The 23,752-nt window shown below is 30.2% G+C and overlaps 1 pseudogene across 1 annotated transcript in view; it reads left to right on the top strand.

Annotated features, from left to right (window-relative positions):
- Positions 1-23,752, top strand: part of LOC143224676 (polyamine-transporting ATPase 13A3-like) — a 112,839-nt pseudogene that overhangs the window by 19,418 nt on the left and 69,669 nt on the right. Inside the window, exons 3-9 of the transcript XR_013013399.1 lie at positions 7,511-7,678; positions 13,724-13,863; positions 16,667-16,811; positions 19,296-19,430; positions 19,669-19,735; positions 20,011-20,139; positions 20,944-21,102. The product of XR_013013399.1 is annotated as a polyamine-transporting ATPase 13A3-like (transcript). The remainder of the gene's footprint in view (positions 1-7,510; positions 7,679-13,723; positions 13,864-16,666; positions 16,812-19,295; positions 19,431-19,668; positions 19,736-20,010; positions 20,140-20,943; positions 21,103-23,752) is intronic.

A 23,752-nucleotide genomic window follows, 5' to 3' on the forward strand; every position in this document is an offset into this window, starting at 1 on the left:
TACTTTAACACCATTGTTAAAAGTTTTGCGGTATTCAAATAATCACTTTAATACCATTGTTAAAATTTTGCAGTAATCAACTAATTACTTTAATACCGTTGCTATATTTTTGCCGTAAACAAGTAATCACATTAATACAATTTTCAAAGTGTTTAAGTAATCAACAAATTACTTTAATACCATTGTTAAAGTTTTGTCGTAACGAAACAATAATTTAAATGTTATTGTTAAAGTTTGGCTGAAATCAAGTATTTAGGCAAATATTATTGTTGAAATTTTCTCGACTCAACTAATAGCTTAAAAAATGACATTGATAAATCCTTCCATAATCAACTAATCACTTAAACATTATTGTTTTTACAGTTTTGCCGTCATCAACTAATTACTTTATCACTATTGTTAAAGTTCTGCCCTATTCAAATAATCACTTTAAAACCATTGCTAAAGTTTTGCCGTAAACAAGTAATTACTTTAATACCATTGCTGAAGTTTTGCATTAATCAAGTAATCACTTTAATACCATTGTTAAAGTTTTATGGTAATCAAATAATTAATATCTTGCCATTGTTAAAGTTTTTCCGTAATCAATTAATTACTTTAATGCCATTGTTAAAGTTTCGCCGTAAACAAGTCATATCTTAATACCATTGCTGAAGTTTTGCAGTAATCAACTAATTACTTTAATACCATTTATAATGTTTTGCAATAATCAAGTAATCAGCTTAATACTATTGTTATATTGCTATTAAGTAGTGTTAGTTGTCAGTTCTCACATCGCTGTATAACTGTTACTGATAGTGATAGTTATATATCAGTATTAATAAATGATAATTGTCAGTTCTCACTTTGCTGTGTAACTGTTACTGATAGCGATAGTTACATGTCACTATTAATTAATATTAGTTGTCAGATTTCACGTTGCTGCATAACTGTTAGTGATAGCGATAGTTAGATGTCACTATTAATTCATGTTAGATCTCAGTCCTCACCCATTGTTGTAATTATTACTGCAATCGATGGTTCCATATCACTGTTAATCAATGTTATTTGTCAGTTCGCACATCACTGTATAACTGTGACTGATAAAGAAAGCAGCATATCTCTGTTAATGTTATTTATCAGTTCTAACATCTCTATATAAGTGTTACTGATACTGATAGTTATATATCACTATTATTTAATGTTAACTTTCAGATTTCACATCACTGTATAACTATTATTGATAGCGATAGTTACATTTGACTATTTATTTATGTTAGATGCAACTTCTCACGTTGGAATATAACTGTTACTGATAGCGAAATTACATATGAGTATTAATTCATGTTTTTGTCAGTTCTTACCTCAGTGTACGAGTATTAGTGATAGTTAAATATCACTGTTAATTACTATTACATATGAGTTCTCACGACGCTGTATAATTCTTACTAATAGCGATAGCTACATATCACTGTTAATTAATTTTTGTTGTCAGTTCTCTAATCGCAGTATAAGTGCTACTGAAAGCGATAGTTACATAACCCTATTAATTAATTTATTTGTCTCACAACACTTCCTAACTATTACTGACAGTTGTAGTTAGATATCTTTATTAATTAATGTTAGTTGTTAATTCTCAGACCACTGTATCATTGTTAGTCATAGTTATATAATCCTATTAATTAATGTTTTTGTCAGTTCTCCCATCACTGTATAACTTTTACAGATAGCGATAGTCACATTTCACTATTAATTAATTTTATTTGTCATTTTTAACACCACTGTATATCTGGTCTGATAGCGATAGTTATCTATATTAAATGATGTTAATTTCATTTGTCACATTACTATGTAACTGTTACTGAGGGCGATACTTATATATATCTCTTAATTAATGTTAGTTGTCAGTTATCACATCGGTATATGACTTACGGGTAGCGATTGTTACATATCACTATTAATTAATGTTTGTTGTCAGTTCTCACTTCGCTGTATAACTTTTACTGGTAGTGATAATTACATATCAATATTAATTAATGTTTGTTGTCAATTCTCACTTCGCTGTATAACTGTTACTGATAGTGACAGTTACATATATCTATTAATTAATGTTATTTGTCAGTTCTCACATCGCTGTGTAACTGTTACTGATAGCGATAGTTGGATATCAGTATTAATTAACTTTAGCTGTCACTTTTGACATGATTGTATAAGTATTATTGACAGTGATAGTTAAATATCAGTATTAATTAATTTTTTGTTTTGTTTGTTTTTGAATTTCGCACAAAGCTACTCGAGGGCTATCTGTGCTAGCCGTCCCTAATTTAGCAGTGTAAGAATAGAGGGAAGGCAGCTAGTCATCACCACCCACCGCCAACTCTTGGGCTACTCTTTTACCAACGAAAAGTGGGATTGACCGTCACATTATAACGCCCCCACGGTTGGGAGGGCGAGCATGTTTGGCGCGACTCGGGCGCGAACCCGCGACCCTCAGATTACGAAGCGCACGCCTTAACGCGCTAGGCCATGCCAGGCCTTTGTATTAATTAATGATAGTTACTTTTTTAATCACTGTATAACTGTTACTGATAGTGATAGTTACATATTACTATTAATTAATGCTATTTCTAAGTTCTCACATCCTTTGTTTAACTGTTACTCATAACGACAATTACATACGGCAATTAATTAATGCTAATTGTCAGTTCAAAAATCGCTGAATAATTGTTATCTATAACGATAGTCGCATCACTGTATAACTGTTACTGATAACGATACTTACATATAACTATTAATTATTCTTAGTTGTCAGATCTAACATCACTGTGTAACTGTTATTGATAACGATACTTACATATCACTATTAATTATTCTTAGTTGTCAGATCTAACATCGCTGTACAACTGTAACTGATAACGATACTTACATATAACTATTAATTATTCTTAGTTGTCAGATCTAACATCACTGTGTAACTGTTATTGATAACGATACTTACATATCACTATTAATTATTCTTAGTTGTCAGATCTAACATCGCTGTACAACTGTAACTGATAACGATACTTACATATCACTATTAATTATTCTCAGTTGTCAGATCTAACATCGCTGTACAACTGTAACTGATAACGATACTTACATATCACTGTTAATTATTCTCAGTTGTCAGATCTAACATCGCTGTATAACTGTTACTGATAACGATACTTACATATCACTATTAATTATTCTTAGTTGTCAGATCTAACATCGTTGTACAACTGTTTTTGATGGTGATAGCTACGTATATCTATTAATTAATTTGAGTTGTCAGTTCTCAAATCGCTGTGTAACTGTTACTGATTGCGATAATTATATATTGCTGTTGATTACTGTTAGTTGTCACTTCTCACGTCACTGAATAACTGTTACTTATAGCGTTAATTACTTATCACCATTAATAAATGTTATTTGTGAGTTCTCAAATCGCTCTATAACATACACTGATAGCGATAGTTAGATATCACTATTGATTAATATTAGTTCTTAGTTCTCACATCACATTATAACTGTTACTGATTTTTATATCGCTGTATAGCTCTTACTGATAGCGAGTTATATATCACTATTAATTAATGTTAGTTGTGATATCACACATCGCCGTATAACTGTTCTTGATAGCGATAGTTACATGTATCTCAATTAATTAATGTTAGTTGTCAGTCATCACTTCAGTGTATAACTGTTTCTGAAAGTTATAGTTACATATCACTATTAATTAACATTAGCTGTCAGCTCTCACATCGCTGTATAACTGGTACTGAGAGCGATAGTTAGATGTCACTATTAATTCATGTTAGATCTCAGTTCTCACCCATTCTTGTAATTATTACTGGAATCGATGGTTATATATCACTGTTAATCAATATTATTTGTCAGTTTGCACATCACTGTATAACTGTGACTGATAAAGAAAGCAGCATATCTCTGTTAATTAATGTTATTTATCAGTTCTCACATCTCTATATAAGTGTTACTGATAGTGATAATTATATATCACTATTATTTAATGTTAACTTTTAGATTTCACATCACTGTATAACTATTATTGATAGCGATAGTTACATTTGACTATTTATTTATGTTAGATGCAACTTCTCACGTTGGAATATAACTGTTACTGATAGCGAAATTACACATGAGTATTAATTCATGTTTTTGTCAGTTCTTACATCAGTGTATAAGTATTGGTGATAGTTAAATATCACTGTTAATTACTATTACATATGAATTCTCACGACGCTGTATAATTCTTACTAATAGCGATAGCAACATATTACTATTAATTAATGTTTATTGTCAGTTCTCTTATCGCGGTATAAGTGTTACTGAAAGCGATAGTTACATAACCCTATTAATGTTATTTGTCAGTTCTCACGTTACTGTATAAGTGTAACTGATAACAATAGTTAGATATCACAATTAATTAATGCTAGTTATCAGTTATGAAACCACTTTATAACTAACTAATAGTGATACCTACATATATGTAATAATTAATGTCATTTTTCAGTTCTTATGTCGCTGTATAACTGTTACTTACAGCGATAAATACATATAACTGTTAATTAAAGTTATTTGTCATTTCTCACATCGCTGTGCAACTGTTACTGATAACGATATAGTTGGATATCAATATTAATTAACGTTAGCTGTCACTTTTCACATCACTGTATACCACTTACTGATATTGAGAGTTTTTATAAGTATTAATGTTAGTTGTCACTTCTCAAACCACTGTATAACTGTAGCTGGTAGTGATAGTTACATATTAATATTAATTAATGTTATTTCTCAGTTCTTACACCCCTCTTTAACTGTTACTGATAGCGACAGTTACGTATGAGAATTAATTAATATTAGTTGTCAGTTCAAAATTCGCTGTATAACTGTTACTGGTAGCAATAGATACATATCAATATTAACTCATGTTAGTTGTCAGTTCTCACACCACTTTATAACTGTTACTGATAGTGATAGTTATATATCACTAACAATTAATTTTACTTGTCAGTTCTCACACCTCTCTACAACTGTTACTGATAGTAATAGTTACATATCTTTATTAATTACATTTTTGTCAGTTCTCACATCACTGTGTAACGTTGACTGATAGCCATAGATATACATCTCTAATAATTAATGCTAGTTGTCAGTCCTCACATCAGTGTATAACTGTTATTGATTCCTATAGTTACACACCTCTGTTATCTAATATTAGTTGTTAGTTCTCACATCAGTGTATAACTGTTATTGATTCCTATAGTTACAAATATCTAATAATTAATGCTAGTTGTCAGTCCTAACATTAGTGTATAACTGTTATTGATTCCTATAGTTACATATATCTAATAATTAATGTTAGTTGTCAGTCCTCACATCAGTGTATAACTGTTATTGATTCCTATAGTTATATATATCTAGTAATTAATGCTAGTTGTCAGTCCTCACATCAGTGTATAACTGTTATTGATTCCTATAGTTACATATATCTAGTAATTAATGCTAGTTGTCAGTCCTCACATCAGTGTATAACTGTTATTGATTCCTATTGTTACACATCTCTATTAACTAATGTTAGTTGTCAGTCCTCACACCGATGTATAATTGTTACTGAAAACAATAGTTACATGTCATTATTAAGTTTGTCTTTAAGTATGTTGGTATTTATTTCCGTTGTCCTGATACGTTGTATCTAACAAATAGCTGGGTAAATTCTTGAATGATAAGGTCTGTTTTAAAGCATGTTACTGTTTAGTTCAGTTGTAAGCAGACGATCTATAGACCGAAAGCTTGATAAATACTTGAATGATAGAATTTGTCTTCAAGTACGTTAGTGTTTAGTTCAGTTGTTAGAATACGTTGCACAAAACGAAGCTTGATAAATACTTGAATGATACTATGTGTCTTTCCGTATCTTAGTGTATAATTCAGTTGACAGGATACGCTGAGTGGACCGAAAGCTTGATATATACTTCAGTGATAGGGCCTATGTTTCAGTATATTAGTGTTTATTTCAAGTATCAACATACGCTACATAGAATGAAATGTTGAATGATATTGTCTGGCTTTAAGAAGTTAGGGTCTGATTGAGTTGTCAGGGTACCCAGCATAAAGCGAAAGGTTGATTAAATACTTCAGAGATATGGTGTGTATTTTATTATGTTAGTGTTTAGTACAGTTTTCACGATTCGCTGCATATATCGAAAACTTGATAAATACTTGAATAATTCTGCCTGATTTTCAGTATGTTATTGTATAATTCAGTTTTCAGGATACGCTGCATAGTCCTATATCTTGATAAATACTTCAATGATAGGGTCTGTCTATAAGTATGTTCATGTTTAGTTCAGTTTTTAGGATACGCTGCATAGTGCTATATCTTGATAAATACTTCAATGATAGGGTCTGTCTATAAGTATGTTCATGTTTAGTTCAGTTTTTAGGATACGCTGCATAGTGCTATATCTTGATAAATACTTCAATGATAGGGTCTGTCTATAAGTATGTTCATGTTTAGTTCAGTTTTTAGGATACGCTGCATAGTGCTATATCTTGATAAATACTTCAATGATAGGGTCTGTCTATAAGTATGTTCATGTTTAGTTCAGTTTTCAGGATACGCTGCATAGTGCTAAATCTTGATAAATACTTCAAAGATAGGGTCTGTCTTTAAGTATATTGGTCTTTATTTCATTTGTCAGGATAAGCTGTATCACCGAAAGCTTGATAAATACTTGAATGATACGATCTGTCTTTAAGTATGTTAGTGTTTAGTGCATTTGTCAGGATACGCTGTAGAGACCGAAAGCTTGTTAAATACTTTACTTATAGGGTCTGTCTTTAAGTATGTTGGTGTTCGGTACTGTTGTCATAATACGCTGTATCGAACGAAAGCTCAATAAACCTTAATGATAGGATCAGTTTTTAAGTATGTTAGTATAGTTCTCAGGATATGCTCTATAGATCGAAGCTTGATAAATACTTGAATGATATGTTCTTTCTTTTAGTATGATGGTGTTTAATTATGCTGTCAGGAGTTGCTACACAGACCGAAAGATTGATAAATACTTGAATGATAGGGTCTGTCTTTAACTAAGCCAGTGTTTTGTACCGTTTTCAGGATACTCTGTCTAGACAAAGAGCTTTATAAATACTTGAATGATAAATACTAACCTTTGTCACTTTTCTTCCCAGTATCTCCAAAGTTTATCAACCTTAACAGTTTCACTTATACTTCTCTACTTTATCCTCACTTATGTGCTTTATATTATAAATCGTTTATCTATTTTAAAACCTTTACTTATTTTTTGTATCTTGTTATTTCAGAGCATAAGTATATATTCTAAATTTGTAAATTATATTTTATTTATCTTTTATTGATGACAAGACATAAAGGAAACTTTCTTTTCAGAGCACTATTCTATTTGTGGCGAATTATTGGGTATTTTTTAGGGTATTAAAATACTAGAGATTTTATTCTTTTCAGACTATTACCGGGTATCGGTTCTCCCTTCCAAAGACAATACTTACCTGCTTCGCTGTCCTTCTTTCAGGAGGAACTTTGTTGATTATATTGTCATGGAAACCAAGCATCAGGATAAAGATGACCCACAGTTTATGTCCATTTAAGCAAGCAGAAAAGGTCGTTTTAATAGTAAGGAAACTTTAACAAAGTAGGAGTAATAACGTTTGTAACTTGTAGTTGTCTCAGTTTTAACAATGCAGAAGTAGCCATGTTTGTTATCTGTAGTTCTGAAAGTTTTACAATGTTCGTTACTTGTAGTTTTCCAAGTTTGAACAATGTAGGAGTAACTATGTGTGTTAGCTGCAGCTGTCCAAGTTTTACAATGTTTGTTACTTCTAGTTGTGTAAGTTTTAACAATATATGGATAATAATGTTTGTTAGTTATAGTTATCTAAGTTTCAACAATTTTTGTTACTTGTAGTTGTCTAAGTTTCAACAATGTTCGTTACTTCTTGTTGTCTAAGTTTTAAAAATGTAGGAGTGACGATGTGCGTTAACTGTAGTTGTCTAAATTTTAACAATGTTTGTTACTTGTAGTTGTCTAAGATTTAAAAATGTAGGAGTGACGATGTGTGTTAACTGTAGTTGCTTAAGTTTTAACAAAGTAGGAGTAACGATGTCTGTTACTTGTAGCTATTTAAATTTTAGCAGTGTAGGAGTGAAGATGTTTCTTACTTGTAATTGTCTATATTCACCATTGTAGGAGTAAAGATGTTTGTAACTTGTAGATGTCTATGTTTAAGAAATGTTTGTTACCTGTAGTTGTCTACGTTTTACAATGTTTGTCACTTGTAGTTGTCTACGTTTTACAATGTTTGTCATTTGTAGTTGTCTAAGTTTTAAAAAATGTGAGAGTAAAGATGTTTGTAACATGTAGATGTCTATGTTTTAGAAATGATTGTTACATGTAGTTGTCAAGTTTACAAAATGTGAGAGTAAAGATGTTTGTAACTTGCAGATGTCTATGTTTTAGAAATGATTGTTACCTGTAGTTGTATAAGTTTTAAAAAATGCGAGAGTAATGATGTTTGTAACTTGTAGATGTCTATGTTTTGGAAATGATTGTTACCTGTAGTTGTCTAAGTTTTAAAAAATGCGAGAGTAAAGGTGTTTGTAACTTGTAAATGTCTATGTTTTAGAAATGTTTGTTACCTGTAGTTGTTGACATTTACACAATGTTTGCTACTTTTAGTTGTCTAAATTTTAACAGTGTAGGAATAACAATGTTCGTTTTTTGTGGTTGGCTTAGTTTCAACATTGTAGGAGTGAAGATCTTTGTTACATTTACTTTTTAAGTTTTAACAATGTAGGATTGAAGATGTTTGTTACTGTAGTTGTCTAAGTTTCAACAATGATTGTTACTTGTAGTTATCTAGGTTTTAACAATGTTTGTTACTTATGTTTGTTTAAGTTTTAACAGTGTTGGAGTGGAGATGTTGGTTACCTGCAGTTGTTTATGTTTTAACAATGTTTGTTACTTTGATTGTCTAAGTTTTAACAATGTAGAAGTGAAGATCTTTGTTACTTGTTCTTATCTTAGTTTTAACAATGTAGAAGCCAAAATGTTTGTTGCTTCTAGTACTATAAGTTTGAACAGTGTTTGTTACTTCTAGTAGTATAAGTTTTAACAATGTTTGTAACTTGTAGTTGTCTAAGTTTTAACAGTGTTTGTTCCCTGTAGTTTTCAATGTTTTAGAAATGTTTGTTACTTTTAGTTTTCTAAATCTTAGCAATGTAGCAGTAACAATGTTTGTTACTTGTGGTTGTCTAAATTTTAATAATGTAGGAGTAACAATGTTTGTTATTTCTACTTGTCTAAGTTTTGACAATGTTTGTTACTTTTACTTGTGTAAGTTTTAACAATGTAGGGTTGAAGATATTTCTTTATTGTAAAATGTTTGTTACTTGTATTTGTCTATTTTTTAACAATGTTTCCTCTAGTTGTCTATCTTTCAACAATATTTATTACTTGTGGTTGTCTAAATTTTAACAATGTAGGAGAAACAGTGTTTTTTACTTGTGATTGTCTAAGTTTTAACAATGTAGGAGAGAAGATGTCTGTTACTAGTAGTTGTCTAAGTTTTAACAATATAGGAGTGACTGTGTTTGTTACTTGCAGTTGTCTAAATTTTAACAATGTTTATTACTTGTGGTTGTTTAAGTTTTTACAATGCTTGTTACTTGTGGTTGCCTGAGTTTTAACAATGTTGGAGTGTCAGCGTTTCTTATTTGTAGTTTTCTCTGCTTTAACAGTGTAAAGAAAAAATGTTTGTCATTTGTATTTGTCTAGGTTTTAAAAACATAGGAATGAAAATGTTTGTTACTTGTAGCTGTCTATGTTTTAACAATGTTTGTTGCTTGTAGTTGTCTGTGTTTGAACAATGTATGTTACTTGATATTGTATAAATTTTAACAATGTAGGTGTAATACTGTTTGTTGCTTGTAATTCTCTAACTTTTAACAATTTTGTTACTTGTACTTGTCTATGTTTGTTACCTGTAGTTGTCTACGTTTTAGCAAAGTTTCTTTATTTTCTAAATTTTAACAATGTAGGAGTAACAATCTTTGTTAATTGTAGTTGTCCAAGTTTCAACAATGTTTGTTACTTGTGGTATGCTAAGTTACATGGGAGTGAAGATGTTTCTTCCTTGTACTTGCCTACGTTTTAACAATGTAGGGGTGAAGATGTTTATTACTAGTAGTTGTGTAAGTTTTAACAGTATAGGATTGAAAATGTTTGTTTCCTCTAATTGTTTAGGTTTTAACAATGTAGGAGTGAAGATGTTTATTACATGTAACTGTTTAAGTTTTAGCAATGTTTGTTAGTTGTAGTTGTCCATTTAAAAAAAATGATTGCTACCTGTAGTTGTCTAAGTTTTAACAATGTTTGCTACTTGTGGTTGTCTAAGTTTTAACAATGCAGGAGTGAAGATGTTTATTACTTGTAGTTGTCTAAGTTTTAACAATGTAGGAGTGAAAACATTTGTTACTTGTAGTTATTTAAGATTTAACAATATAGGAGTGAATATGCTTATTACCTGTAGCTGTTTATGTTTTAACAATGTTTGTTAGATGTACTTTTCTATGTTTTAACAATGTTTGTTTCCTGTAGTTGTCTATGTTTTATCAATGTTTGTTACTTGTGGTTGTATAAATTTTCAGAATGTATTAGTAATATTCTTTGTTACTTGCAATTGTCTGAATTTTAACAATATTTGTTACTTGTAGTTGTGTAAGTTTTAACAATGTAAGTGTGAAGATGTTTGTTTACTGTAGTTGTCTAAATTTTAACAGTGTTTGTTTCTTGTAGTTGTCTAAGTTTTAACAATGTTTGTTATTTATGTTTAAGTTTTAACAATGTTAGAGTAAAGATGTTTATTACCTGTAGTTGTCTATGTTTCAGAAATATTTGTTACTTGTGGTTGTCTAAACTTTAACAATATAGGAGTGACAATATTTGTTATTTGTAGTTGTCTAGATTTTAACAGTGTAGAAGTAAAGATCTTTGTTACTTGTGTTTATCTCTATTTTGTGGTAGGTTTATAGGTAATGTGGTCTAATTAATATTAGTTTTGTTTATTTCGTCAATTGTTGTTGATTACATACTAAGTCAACAGTACATGATAACAATCAAGAAGAATGTATCGCTTATGTGAAACTCCGTTTTTAGAATTTTTTGTATATGCTATTTTAGAAATGTTATTAAGCATCAGTTTGAAAATGCTGGTGACATTTAACTGTTTCTTTATGTTTTTTATTGCATTTTGAAAAAATGTATTTCAAAGTCTGTAGGTTTCCATTTTGGGAGCATATTTTTTATACCTGTGCTATAAGCTAGAAAAATATTTTTATGATGCTATTTTCTCGGTCAAATTCTGAAATTTTTGATACAGTTAACCACAATCCAAATGACCGGTATTGGTGGAGATTATTAAGTGAAAAAGCACTGAAAACAATTTGGTGTTTTGGAGAAATAAACTTTTTATGTTCATTCGTTAAAAAAAAGTCACTTCTCCTTTATAGTTTGGGACTATATCAGCATTTATGTAAATAATTTTAGTGTTATGGTACATAACTGTTCCCCCACTTAGTTTCACTGTTAAATACTTATCCAAATCTTTTGCTGCATAACATAAGTTCTATCTCATTTATTTATAATTGATTTTAGTGTTATGGTACATAACTGTTCCCCAACTTAGTTTCACTGTTAAATACTTATCAAAATCTTGTGCTGCATAACGTAAGTTCTCTCTCATTTATTTATAATTGCATCAGTTGCTCATCCATTATTCTCACTGAAAAACATACGTTAATGTATGCTGTATTGTCTCAGACATTTGTGTTTAATTCACTAATTTAAGATTCAAATACTTATAACTTGAATGGATTCAAGATGTTTTGCATATTAATAAGGTCTCAACTAAACATCTTGTAACTAGATTGTTAAATTCTGGTCTAAATTTTAAGAAATGTCAACAACATAAAAGTTTTTTCTCAATTTTCAAAAGTCATAAGATTATTTTCAGCACAATTGTATGGATAAAAAACGTTTTGTCCAATTTTGTTTTCTTAACTCTCAGGTTTTCTTTATCCAATAGCATTCAGACAACTTATGTTACTGGTCATAAGTTGTCCTTCTCTTACAACGTCTTCTGTATCAAAACATCAGTAACTAGACATTGAAGCATTGGTCACATTGTCAGTACCTGGTCATTCAAGCATTGATCACAATGTCAGTACCTGCCCATTGAAGTGTTGTTAATAATGCCAGTAACTGGCCACTGAAGCATTGATCACAATGTCAGTACCTGACCACTCAAGCATTCATAATAACGTAAGCACGTGGACACTCGAGCATTGATCACAATGTCAGTATGTGACCAGTCAAGCATTGATCACAACATCAGTAACTGGCCACTCAAGCATTGATCACAATGTCAGCATCTGACCACTCAAGCATTCATCACAACATCAGTACCTGACCACTCAAGTGTTGTTCACAATGTCAGTACCTGACCACTCAGGCATTGACCACAATATCAGTACATGGCCAATAAAGTGTTATTCACAATGTCAGTACCTGACCACTCAAGAATTGATCATAACGTCAATACCTGGCCACTCAAGCATTGATCACAATGTCAGTGCTTGACCACTTAAGCATTCATCATACATCAGTAATTGACCACTTAAGTATTCATCATAATGTCAGTACATGGCCAGTCAAGCATTGATCACAACATCAGTACCTAACCACACAAGCATTGATCATAACATCAGTACCTAGCAAATAGAGTGTTATTACCAAAGGTAGTACACCACTAGAGCATTGTCATTCTTGTAAGAAATCGACCCTCTCTTCACAAAGAAATAATACTTCAGAAAGCATTAATTCAAAACTGGAGATAACTTGAACATTTTCTTTTCATTGGATTGAAACAAGGGACAATGTGAACATTTAAAGTTATCCACTTTTTACAGGTTAACTCCACATCTTTATATTATTGGTCCATTTATTCTAACTTGGCTGTTTTTCTACATTCAAAATGTTTTGATCAGATTTCTTGAGGAACATAACTTACTTCTGCTACTCTACAGAATGTATGTGTGGTCATAGCAGTGGTCTAGAAGAAAATATATATGTATTTGTGATTGGTCTAGGGAAATATCTATGTGTCTGTGATTGGTCTATAGGGGAACACTTATATCTGTGACTGGTCCAGGGGGAACATATCTGTATCTATAACTGGTCTACAGGGCAATGTATGTGTGCTTTTGGCAATGTAACTTTTTGTTTTGTTTTGTTAAGCAAGTATTTTCACATTTGTCTATCTGTGCTCTCCCCACCACAAATATTAAAACTTAGTTTTTACTGCCATAAGACTTCAGAGTTACTGTGTGTAAAATCATTTCTCTTTCTCATAAACCTAAACATATTATTTAGGATTTAAAGTTAGTTTCTGAAAATTCACAGTATTACTGTAACCACAGTGCACACAGAAACTGTAAAAATAATGTTAATTACATGTCATCCAGCCTTTAGGTTTGTAAACCAATGAGCTGTTGTAACATCAAGAGTTATAAAGCAGTTTCACTTTATGAAGTATGAATATAGTTCATGTATCTATGGTTAATGATGTACTGTCTTTGTTTTGTTTTCCTATGTCATGAAAGGATATGTACAACCAGCAATATGTAGAAAAAGTGGTTAGACCAGAAATCAGTACAACGTCTCCCACACAAACAATTTACTTCTATAACAAAAAGATAAAGTACATCTGGCAACAAGACTTCCACCATTTTGTCAAGCTGGGGTAAGTTTCTTACATTAGTCTGTCCTTACTGTTATGTAATTACCAAAAACAGTTTCCCAAATCTTATAAACTATCCAATATGAGCACTGGAATCAATCAACATTTCATAAAACGTGTAGTTGGCTGCATTCAGATTAACACTCCTACGAAAAGTGGGGCCTAATAGGCCCCAGAGCAACTGGAAAGGTTATTAATATTAGGCTAATAATTTTGTATTTAAATGAAATTTAAATGATATTTAATGAAATGAAATAAAATGAAATGGCAATTTCATTTAAATACAAAATTATTAGCCTAATATTAATAACCTTTCAAGTTGCTCTGGGGCCTATTAGGCCCCACTTTTCGTAGGAGTGTTAATTTGTTACAATTAACACGGTTTTTGAAATTTATTCAAAGATATATGAAATTGATGTCTTCTCATTATTATAACTTAATTTATCATTAACAAGGTTTCGATAGACATTCACCATCAGTTCATGATTAATGTTCCAGCATCTTGTCTGGAATAAAAAAAGACTAGAAATTAATTTATTATTTAATAAAGGCCACAGGTATTTATTATAAACCATAATTCATTATTTAATAAAGGTCACAGGTATTTATTATAAACCATCTACTGGAAACTTTTTTTTTTTTTTTTAGATTTCGTGCAAAGCTACACAAGGGCTATCTGCGCTAGCCATCCCTAATTTAGCAGTGTAATACCAGAGGGAAGGCAACTAGTCATCACCACCCACTGCCAACTCTTGGGCTACTCTTTTACCAATGAATAGTGGGATTGACTGTCACATTATAACGCCCTCACAGCTGAAAGGGGCGAGCATGTTTGGTGCAACAGGGCTGGAAACTAGATAAAACTTTTCAACTAGTGATTAGTCCTTTAATAAGGAAATTAAAACTTCGTCACATAGGAAACAGCATACCAATAGATTTTGCATCAGTTTCTAAACAATATGGTGCAGTCTCTATGTTAAGTCACACAATACCATTACCAAACTATCAGCAGTTGAACTTTAGTTTTGAAGATACACAGAGTCCTATTAAATTTTCAACAAAATACCCCACTTATTTTACCAAGTATTGTAATGTCATTCTTTCAAATTATGGTGTAAAAATAATTCAATATCCAAGCCACATTACAACAACAGTAAATTACTTTATAATTCAATATCCAAGCCACATTACAACAATAGTAAATTCCTTTATAATTCAATATCCAAGCCACAGGACAACAATAGTAAATTACTTTATAATTCAATATCCAAGCCACATTACAACAACAGTAAATTACTTTATAATTCAATATCCAAGCCACATTACAACAATAGTAAATTCCTTTATAATTCAATATCCAAGCCACAGGACAACAATAGTAAATTACTTTATAATTCAATATCCAAGCCACATTACAACAACAGTAAATTACTTTATAATTCAATATCAAGGCCACATTACAACAATAGTAAATTACTTTATAATTCAATATCCAAGCCACAGGACAACAATAGTAAATTACTTTATAATTCAATATCCAAGCCACATTACAACAACAGTAAATTACTTTATAATTCAATATCAAGGCCACATTACAACAATAGTAAATTACTTTATAATTCAATATCCAAGCCACAGGACAACAATAGTAAATTACTTTATAATTCAATATCCAAGCCACATTACAACAATAGTAAATTACTTTATAATTCAATATCCAAGCCACATTACAACAACAGTAAATTATTTTATAATTCAATATTCAAGCCACATTACAACAATAGTAAATTCCTTTATAATTCAATATCCAAGCCACAGGACAACAATAGTAAATTACTTTATAATTCAATATCCAAGCCACATTACAACAACAGTAAATTATTTTATAATTCAATATCCAAGCCACAGGACAACAATAGTAAATTACTTTATAATTCAATATCCAAGCCACAGAACAACAATAGTAAATTACTTTATAATTCAATATCCAAGCCACATTACAACAATAGTAAATTACTTTATAATTCAATATCCAAGCCACAGGACAACAATAGTAAATTACTTTATTTCCTCCTTCAATGTTTACACTTTTAGATTGTCATAAATTTCTGTAGGCTTATATTAGAAACGTTATTAACCAACTTAACACAAATCATGATGGCTAACACACTAAATTATTTTGTCTCTATCTTGAAAATACTCAACATGCATTAAAACGATTTAATTTTTATAATATATCTTTGAATTTACTAGATTAATGTTGTATTGAAAATATAAGATCTGTAGATTTCTCTAGAATTTCCAGTATCTCTTACTAAAACCTCATGATTATAACATTGCTAAAATCTGCTACTTCCTCTGGCTAACATAATAAACTATAAATTAAAAATATAGCTGACAATGAAATCGTAAAGAATGTTTTGAAACCAACATTCTCTATTTATTCTTGGTGCTTCGATTATATATATAAACATTATTATTTATTAGTTACTCCGATTTCAAATTGCACTGACATTTTATTGAAACTTAAGTAACAAATACACTTATATTTATAATAATAGGTATTGTGCTTTTAATTAGTAACATTTGAATGTTTTTGAAATAATTACACTTTCACATCAAATGCTTTACAAAAATTTATAGTGAATAGTGGGAACTAAGTTTGTTAAAATATCACTAGAAACATTACTTATTTTAGTAGTAGTTAACATGTATTAAATATGAATTTAAGAAAAGACCTCATACGTTTCTTAGGTTTCATTCTAAGACAACATCTATTCTTTAAGAATATTTTCTCTTTTACCAGTGGTTTGGACGTAGAATCTTGTGAACATGTACATTCTTTAGCCAATGGATTAAGTTCAACTGAAGCACTTTTAAGACTTCAGCTTTATGGGAAGAATTCTATTTTAGTGGAAGTTAAATCAATACCCAAATTGATTTTTCAGGAGGTAAGAAACCTGTCTTCTTCTAGAAGATTAATGTTGTATTGAAAATATTTCTTCCAGTTCTTACTTTTGTATGTTCTGTACTTGAATACGAATAGACAATAAACATAAGCAGGCCTCTCATTCTTTTTCTTGATGTATTATGTCTAATTTCCTTTTTATGTAATGTAATAATGTTTTTCTTTGTACTTTTGTTCTGATGAAACTGTTCAGTTTTGAAGTTGTTTGTCTTTTGTGTATACTTACTTCTATAGATAGTATTTATATTAGATGTTATAGTAAAACATCTTTAAAACTAAAAGTCATATAAAATCAGTAAATGTAACATTTTTACTCAAGGGTAGTGATGTATTCACATCATCTACAATGTATGGAATGGATTATGAACCTAATTTATTATTACAGGAAAATGGAAAGATGTTTAAAATAAAAATTACTATCCTAATACAATTAGTAAGTTTGTAATCACATCTTGTATTTCAAACAGTATATATTTAATTAACAAGAACTTCTGTTCCTGAATCTTTTAATTTCTTCTGTTTTAAAACTCTAACTTTTTATTAATTTAAAATGTTGCAATAAAGTAAGCATAATACCAATACCAGATCACTTCTGTTTTGTTCTTATTAAAACACCATACCAATATCAGCATCAGTTCTGTTGTCATTAAATCATCATGCAGATACCAGCATCACTCCTGTTTCGTTCTTATTAAAACTTCATACCAACACCAACATCAGTTCTGTTTCATTCTTATTAAAACACCATACCAATACCAGCATCAGTCCTGTTTTGTTTTTATTAAAACACCATACCAATACCAGCATCAGCTCTGTTTTGTTCTGTTCTTATTAAAACTTCATACCAACACCAGCATCAGTTCTTATTAAAACACCATACCAAACCAGCATCAGTCCTGTTTTGTTGTCATTAAATCATCATGCAGATACCAGCATCTCTTCTGTTTCGTTCTTATTAAAACACCATACCAATACCAGAATCAGTCCTGTTTTGTTTTTATTAAAACACCATACCAATACCAGCATCAGCTCTGTTTTGTTCTTATTAAAACACCATACCAATACCAGCATCAGTCCTGTTTTGTTTTTATTAAAACACCATACCAATACCAGAATCAGTCCTGTTTTGTTTTTATTAAAACATCATACCAATACCAGCATCAGCTCTGTTTTGTTCTGTTCTTATTAAAACTTCATACCAACACCAACATCAGTTCTCTTTCGTTCTTATTAAAACACTATACCAATACCAGCATCAGTCCTGTTTTGTTTTCATTAAAACACCATACCAATACCATCATCAGTTCTGTTTTGTTCTTATTAAAACACCATATCAATACCAGCATCAGTTCTGTTTTGTTATTATCTGAGAATTAACAAAACTAACAAAGAGGCACTTGTTCCTATTAAAAATACCGTAATACCATAATACACTTGATACTCTGATAAGATAATACCATAATACACTTGATACTATAATCAGGTAATACCGTAATACACTTGATACTGTAATTACGTAATACCATAATACACTTGACACTGTAATCAGGTTATACCATAATACACTTGACATTGTAATCAGGATATACCATAATACACTTGATACTGTAATCAGGTTATACCATAATACACTTGATACTGTAATCAGGTTATACCATAATACACTTGATACTGTAATTATGTAATACCATAATATACTTGATACTGCAATCAGGTAATACCACAATAAACTTGATACTGTAATCAGGTATTACCATAATACACATTATACTATTATCAGCTAAAAGCTATAGGTTTGTAAATTTTCAACTCTTATGAGCCTGCCTAGACCTGTGATATATAATATCATCAAACACATTAGCTTTGAAGGGTTAGTGAATGAAGCTTTCATGTGAAAACATATGAGCCCACATTAGGTAACATTCAAGAGACAAGAAATCCCCAGCTATTAGACCTCATTAAAGTCTTCTGAATGAAGGAGTGTAAGTATGTGGTCTTGGTAAATGTATATTCAAATCAGAATAAAAATAGACCTCACTGAGAAACTAGTATTGGGTTCTAAGTTATATAGTTGGCTGGGTATTGGCCCTCTAATAGTTGTTAACCATAATTATATATTGGTTGTTAGGTAGAATCAATAATAGTAGTAATGTCTTTATTTAATTCAAATTAGCATTCATAAAATTTTTAAGCTACGTTGCATGTTTTTACGTGGATCTCCTGACACAAGTATTATTATTATTATACTGTCATTCCAGAAAACAAAACTTTTAACTTGAGTTACTTGTAATTTGAATAGAATGTTAAATATATTTATGTTGTATATGTATATTGGGAGAGAAAGAAGGAAGTACCATCATAATTTTATTATTATCATTAAATCTTCAAGCTTCATCATTAAGTTATTCTGATGTCTTCGCATACATTGTGCATGAAACCTCATTCTTTAAGTTGTGTTTTATTTCAGATAGGTAGTCCATTCTACATGTATCAGATATTTATTGTTATTGTTTGGATGGTTCAACTTTACTACCAGTTTTCTGTGTGTGTTGTTGTTTTGTCTACAATTTCAATCACTGCCACTGTATGGGAAACGAGGAAGGTAAGGGTTTTTTCTAAAGAATTTCACATTTGTTATAACTTTTTACTGTACATAAAACCAAGGAGAAATCGGTGTTTTTGTGTTAAATTCACATGACATTAGTATCTGAAGAGGTACGAAATTAGACATCAAGTTTTAACATTATCACAATTAGGCATTAAATATATTAACTCATATTTTAATGTGCGTTTAATGTAAAAACTTTCTTCTTAAATAAAGTAGCTTTATGTATTTCCAGCAAAGTAAAGCTCTAAGAAATGCTGTTCATTCTCATTCTGAAGTGACTGTTTTGAGAGATGGATTTGGTAAGTTTGTAAATACTGTTTATTTATTTTCCATCCAAGTGAAACATGTGCAGCTTTTCTCCTATTGATTTGTAATGTGTGTCTGAGAGGTTTTATGCAATAATAAACAAGTTTTACAGTTTTAATAATTCTTTTTTCCATAAACTTGTAGTTAAGACACAAGTAGAGCAAGTTTAAAATTAGTGTATGTTGAAATTATGTGGATAGAATATAAAGATGTCATTTTGTGAAATCTAGAAGTGTCTATATTTTACAAACCATGATATTACACCCAGAACTACAGAAGTCATCAGAAGAACTAGTTCCTGGTGACGTTATTCTTCTACCTGAACGCCAGTACATCATGGAGTGCGACGCCATACTTCTGAGTGGAACTTGTGTTGTAAGTGAAAGCATGTTAACAGGTACAGTAAGTACTCTCCTAATATGTAGTTGTGTTATTGGTATTTTAATGGTTGTAAATATTTATAAAATATAAAAAAATAAAATTTGTTGCTTAAAATGTATTTGTTAGTAAAATCAGAAGAAATCTTGGTTGAAATGTCAACTTTTATGTTTAGTTCATAATAAATGGAAGAAATCTTGGTTGAAATGTCAACTTTTATGTTTAGCTCATAATAAATGGAAGAAATATTGGTTGAAATGTTAACTTTTGTGTTTAGTTGATAACAAACGGAAGAAAATTTGGTTGAAATGTTAACTTTTGGGTCACTTTTATAGAGATAAAAAGAAATAGACCTATCTGAATTATAACATATTAAGTCAGTTAAGTAAAGATTAGAGCTACCATCATGATTATAAAAGAACTGAACTATTTAATTCAAATACAACTTGTTTTTTAAAGATTGAAATTAATCAGTATACTTATGATTGTAGTTTATTCATATTGTCATCCCTGTTATATGACTAACCTCTTGTTTGTTCATAAAATCATGTGTTATAAGTTTAATTTTATACCACAGTTCAATTGTTATGAAGCAATAATTACTTTCATAACACATAAATACATCTTATGAATTACAGTTTTTGTTGTCTCTAAAAATGGTCACGATTGTTTTCAGAAATGTTGTTTAAATAACGGTTTATGACTTCCATTTTATTTGGTAATAAATTAACTATTTCTGTTTATCGGGAGAGAGCACACCCATTAACAGTGGTTTATGAATTTCATTTTATTTGGTAATAACTTAACTATTTCTGTTTATCAGGAGAGAGTACGCCCATTACTAAAGTTCCAATAGCTCGAGACCCCAACCTTCCATATAGCCCTCTTTCTAACAAGAGAAGTACAATATTCTGTGGGACAGAACTTTTACATTCCTGTTCAAGTGAAAGCTGTGAAGTTAAGGCTCTTGTGTACAGGACAGGTACAAATGGCTGATAATTTATGTTTCATATATAGATAATGTTAACATAAAGATGTGAATCACGAAAGCTATTAATAGTTATTTTATTTATATCAAAATTGTTTAGTTATGTGCATGGAAAATTATATTTTTAAAAGTGAACATTCTTTCTTTATATTACACCAGCAAGTAATTTGTTTTACACCCAACTTTCATTTTCTAACAAAATTCCACATATTTCCACACCCCAGATATTTTTCTTTAGGTAATAATAATACTAACAACATCATAGACAATCTTTCTCATACCCAACATTCTTTTACTTGCTCCAGATAATTCTTTATACCTAACATTCTTTTAGTTGCTCCAGATAATTCTTTATACCTAACATTCTTTTAGTTGCTCCAGATAATTCTTTATACCTAACATTCTTTTAGTTGCTCCAGATAATTCTTTATTCCCAACATTCTTTTAGTTGCTCCAGATAATTCTTTATACCTAACATTCTTTCTCTTATAACTCTTTCTTTATGATACATCCATCAGTAACAACATTCCAGAAAATCATTTTACACCTTATATTCTTTACAGATGTTACAACACTAGTGACAGTCCATACAGTTACTTTATTCTTTTAGACATATCAGTAGTAACAACACTCCAAATATTCCTTTCACAGTTTTCTCTCTTCTTCATGTCTACTGAGAATTATTCTGGGCCCTGGGGAAAAGATGTGTGCCCTTAATAATATCAGTTAACCAAGTTTTTAATGTTCTCTGAAAAGTCAAACTGATTAACTTTCGTACAGCCACTTGATGACCCTGTGTTGAGAGGTCGACAGTCCTGTTCTTCTTTCAGACACATCAGTACTAACAATACCAGATATTTTTTGCTTTTTTTTTTATGACAGCACAAAATACTTACTCTGGATATGAAAACATTTCTTACAATGTTCCAGTATCTGGGCTGTAATACATGAATGTTTATTGTTTGCTACTTGGCCTCAAATCAATTTCTACATTAATGTAATAAACCAGTGATAGTTTTATATATTGAAATTGATATTGAGTTTATCGACATTTTGTTTTTAGTTATTTTTCGTAAATGAGTGTATTATTTAGTGTTTACTTTAGACTCATTAAGCACATTGAACATCTAATATCATGAACACTTAGTAATAGTTAGTCTTTTTTAATTCACTTAATGAAAAGAAGAGACAAATGTGAAAAACTAATCTGTGAGTTGATGAGACGGTTGTCATGGTTTCTGATATTCATTGAAAAACTAATCTGTGAGTTGATGAGGCAGTTGTCATGGTTTCTGATATTCATTGAAAAACTAATCTGTGAGTTGATGAGACAGTTGTCATGGTTTCTGATATTCATTGAAAAACTAATCTGTGAGTTGATGAGATGGTTGTCATGGTTTCTGATATTCATTGAAAAACTAATCTGTGAGTTGATGAGATGGTTGTCATGGTTTCTGATATTCATTGAAAAACTAATCTGTGAGTTGATGAGACGGTTGTCATGGTTTCTGATATTCATTGAAAAACTAATCTGTGAGTTGATGAGATGGTTGTCATGGTTTCTGATATTCATTGAAAAACTAATCTGTGAGTTGATGAGACGGTTGTCATGGTTTCTGATATTCATTGAAAAACTAATCTGTGAGTTGATGAGGCAGTTGTCATGGTTTCTCATATTCATTGAAAAACTAATCTGTGTGTTGATGAGTCAGTTGTCATGGTTTCTGATATTCATTGAAAAACTAATCTGTGAGTTGATGAGACGGTTGTCATGGTTTCTGATATTCATTGAACTCTAACAAACAATCGACATCTTAACCTCATGAAATCATATATTAAAAAAGAACTCATCTCTCAATGGTATTCACCTGCAAAGATACAGAATTTAGGGGGCTGACAATGCTCTGTTCCTCAATCACAAATTATAGAAGTGTTCATGTACAGGAATATAACATACTAAGCCACTTTACATTTGCAAGTAAGCTTTACTTAGTCTTGCTCTATTCGCAGAATTCAAGAAAATTTTGTAAGAAACTGCTTTACACAGCTAAGTAACCACATCTTGTATTGTGCAACATGTGTGGCAATGGCCTTATTTAGTGAAGGAATTTATATTGGTTCTTTAAGTCTGGAAATTAATTCAAGTTTATCCATGCTAGAAAGCAATTTATATTCCACACAATGCAAAGAGTTAATCTCTATTTAGAATATTAAAAAAGCATCAGAAAATATTGTTTTGAAGTCAACACACAAATATATTTCCATTATTCACAAAATAAATGTTGAATTTAAAATAATATTTGTAATGATATAATCGCAATAAGTGTTGAATTTCAAAAAAATATTTGTAATGATATAATCAGAATAAGTGTTGAATTTCAAGTAATATAATAATATATAATTAGAATAAGTGTTTGATTTAAAAAAAATATTTGTAATGATATAATCAGAATAAGTTTTGAATTTAAAATAATATTTGTAATGATATAATATTTTTCAAAGCCTCTGAAATAAATAAATTACTCAAAATATTATTTAAAATAACCAATGTAAAATAAATATTTTAATTCAAAAATCTGACTTAAAAATCTACAAAAAAATGTACTTTTAGCTCTAACTTTAGAGCAGTGAAAGTATATTATAG

The sequence above is a fragment of the Tachypleus tridentatus genome, chromosome 9 (genome assembly GCF_004210375.1).
Source record: "Tachypleus tridentatus isolate NWPU-2018 chromosome 9, ASM421037v1, whole genome shotgun sequence".
NCBI classification, from domain to species: Eukaryota; Metazoa; Arthropoda; class Merostomata; order Xiphosura; family Limulidae; genus Tachypleus; species Tachypleus tridentatus.